General features: G+C 42.7%; 1 protein-coding gene across 1 annotated transcript in view; it reads right to left on the bottom strand.

Annotated features, from left to right (window-relative positions):
- Positions 1-3,176, bottom strand: part of LOC143022064 (uncharacterized) — a 60,723-nt gene extending 57,547 nt beyond the window's left edge. Inside the window, exon 1 of the mRNA XM_076180011.1 lies at positions 3,087-3,176. The gene's annotated coding sequence lies outside the window, so the exon portion shown is untranslated. The remainder of the gene's footprint in view (positions 1-3,086) is intronic.
- Positions 3,177-3,455: the final 279 nt, after the last annotated feature.

Genomic DNA, 3,455 nt, shown 5'->3' with positions numbered 1-3,455 from the left:
CACACACTACACACGCACGCACCACATACATGCAAACGCACTCTCGCTCTCATATACACACACATATAAACTCACATACATACACACACTCATACAGACCCCACGAGTAATGTTCCTTTCCTGTAAACTACAATTATGTAAATACAATTAAGTAAATACACACTCATACACAGGTCCCATAAGCAAGCGTTACTACTTTCATGTACCCTACAATTATGTAAATACAAATAGGTAAATACGTGCAACACACACACAGTCATCGGCATAGGAAATCTTTAGCTAATCATACAAACTGTTACTGTTCCTCTTGATCAAAGGGGAAAAATGTATGGTGTGTGTAAAGTCATTACCCATAGATCAGACAATCACCCCTTTATTTCTATTCTTCTTTTTGCATCCATTCCCAGATGCTTATCTCTAATGACACTTTTCAACCCCTAAAAATATTTGCCTAGTTCTCTTATTCTGCGCTTTATCTCCAGCCACACTCTTCGATTTTCTGCTACATGTGACCCTAAATACTCAGAAAGTATTCACCTCATCTACCCTCTCTCCTTTAAAGGTAACCTTTGACCCACATACTATAATCCACATACCTTGGACAATTGGCTCACTTCTCATATCTCTTCACTATCACTAACCATCTCTAATACCCTGAACATCACTCTCGCATTTACCTGATGTACCATCCTATCCAAGTACACATTGAAAAACTATTGTGACAAAACGCAACCTTGGGGTAGCTCCATCTTCACCTCAAACTATTCAATCACCATTTCCAACCATTCCCTACCCTAACACAAGTTTTACTTCTTGTGTAAGAGCTTTTGACTGCCCTTAACAGATTTCTCCCTATCCTATATATCTACAAAACCTACTGTTAATCCTGCCATAAGCATTCTCCAGATCCATAAAAGCTTAAAAATCATATTTGCATACTGCCTAAAACTTTTGGTATATCTGTCTTACCACAAAAAATTGATCCACGCACCCTCTACTTTTCATAAACCCACACTGTTCCTCTTCAATTACTCCCTCTGTTCCTCTCCTAATGCTCTTAATTAAAACCCCTTACTTATGGCTTTTCAGCCACACTCATCAAAATGATCCCGCCAATATGATTACATTCATATTTGTACCCTTTTCCTTTCTGAAGCAGAACTATACAAATACTCCTCTAGTTCTCCGGCACATTCCCTTCCCATAGGCACACACTAAATAACCTCACTAGCCAATCCACTATAACCGTTCCTCCCTTTGTCAGACACTCCACATGACAACCATCCAAACCAGGTGCCTTACCAGCTTTCATCAATTTCAATGCTCTCTGTACTTCATCTTTTCCTATGTCACCGTCATGTTCCTCACCATTTGTCAATGGATACTTCGCAATGACAGTGATTAATAAATCCATCGAATACCCAGCCTATGGTCGGAGGTGTTGAAAAGTGCCATAGTATGGATACACTCCTGTTTTCTTTTGAACTGACAGAAAATAAAATGTACACGCCTCTACCCCAGAAGGCATGACAGACATCGAGTCAGTGTTCCTTGTAGGAATCCCATAGATTCATAGAAGATCCAAATACATCCCATAATGCACTAAATCAAACGTCATCTCGAGATCAATATGGACTGTCGGTAACCTTTATTGAAACTCGCATGAGGAATCCGCAAGAACACGAAGCACTAGGATCCAATCAGCTGTTAATCTAATTAGCGTGACCCAGGACTGTTAAGCCTTTAGAAATTTAGCAGACGAGAGCAAACCTGCGTCAGCAACAGGTGGGCGAACACCTTGCTTGCAACATTGAGCGTTGTAATGCAGCGGCAACTGTTGCTGTCCTTCCGGCACCCTTTCCCTTTTCAGATAGGGACGACCAACTTCCATTTCTAGATGTAATGGTACCAGGCTGCTCAAACGGAAGGCAGCACCACAAGCAACCCACGGATCAAGACCTTTCCTTCGGCTTTCAGCAATGCCGCGTTGGCATTGCAGATGCCAGTCACGTTTTCACCTTTCAACTTACAGCTTCTCTTAAAACTTACCCAGAGGATATGGAGTTTCATTTATCTTTGGATTGACATCCGTCACCCAAATAGAGAAATTTAATCACTCAGGGGGATCAGCTATGTTCAGGTGCTCAAAGTACTTAGCCCAGCAAACTACATCTGTCCGTGTTTGACACTAACTGCCCATTAGTTGTTCGGACAGAGCTCAACTGGGTCACAGGCTTATAAGGGAAGTTCTTCAGTGCTCGGTTATCAGGTCTGAAATAGTTCACATTGAGATGGCCCTTGACATCCTCAACGATCCCCCTGGTACTCTTCTCTTTATCTTTCTTTAAGAGAGCTCTAGTCTGCCGTTTCAGAGTCCTGTACAGATCCAGGTCTCAAGGCAATCTGGCAGTACGACTCATTTCTATATTTTCTAGTACTTCATGCTACTACACACGGCGCTTTCATCTCCTATAACATATCCCCCAGCATCCCACAATGCTTTCATACCCAAAGCTCACTAAACAAACACTACTTAAACACACAGCTAGATTCTATACTCCACCTAGATACCCCAGAAACTGACCCACAAGTGAAATCCCTCCTAAGACAGACCAAAATTCCAGTGGTGCGCCTGCGTTCAGGTCACCACCCAGCACTAAGAAAATATCACCGCATAAAAAACAAAATTGGCAACAAATGCCAATCTCCCAAGATGCAACCACCACACATAATACACAGAACACCTTATACTATATTGTCCTGCATCTAGACAACACAAAATTTCTTCAGGGTGATTTCAAACTTCCCTGAATTATTTCTAAAGTTCAAACGTTGACACAAACCAAGAAATGCAGAAACAAAGTGAGTAAACGTTAATGGATTAAGGCGGAGGTTCCCAACTTGTCTTCCATCTCCTATGCTTATGTATTACTGTTTGTCAACACCCTTAAGATCTTTTCAATACTGAATAAAATCGTCAGTAAGTATGACTTTTTGGACTCTTTTAGAAGATGTTGAGAACCTCCAGAAACCCCATGAGACCCAAGGATTCAGAATTTGACTCAAAGTCCAATTCTTGTACTCACGTGACTGAAAAAGAGGTGGCAAGAGAGGCGGAGGGGTGGAAAGTTTATGTCCGCCCGAGGAAGAGACCGTAAGGCTAACAAGAGCAAGCAACAGGTAATACGCTTTCCAAGTCTTCCCTGTCCTTTATATATACATCCACCTCTCCCACCACCTCTCCCTATCGACGTCATCAATGAACCCCGCCTACTGCTCATGACGTCACTGCGCGCGGACGACGTCCATTGGTTGAACCGCGTTCACGGTTTTTACGTTTGGCGTCACAAGCGAGGGAGGGTAGGAGTAACCACCAAGGTTCCTTTGGGGATCTTAGGGTCGACTGACAAAAGAAGCCTCCGAGGATATTGGGGAGGGCGGGGGTAGAGGGAAAG

This window comes from Oratosquilla oratoria, chromosome 43, assembly GCF_046742065.1.
Source record: "Oratosquilla oratoria isolate Oo_2021 chromosome 43, ASM4674206v1, whole genome shotgun sequence".
NCBI classification, from domain to species: Eukaryota; Metazoa; Arthropoda; class Malacostraca; order Stomatopoda; family Squillidae; genus Oratosquilla; species Oratosquilla oratoria.
The sequence above is the reverse complement of the archived record's forward strand: the minus strand, read 5'-3'. Positions and strand labels throughout refer to the sequence as shown.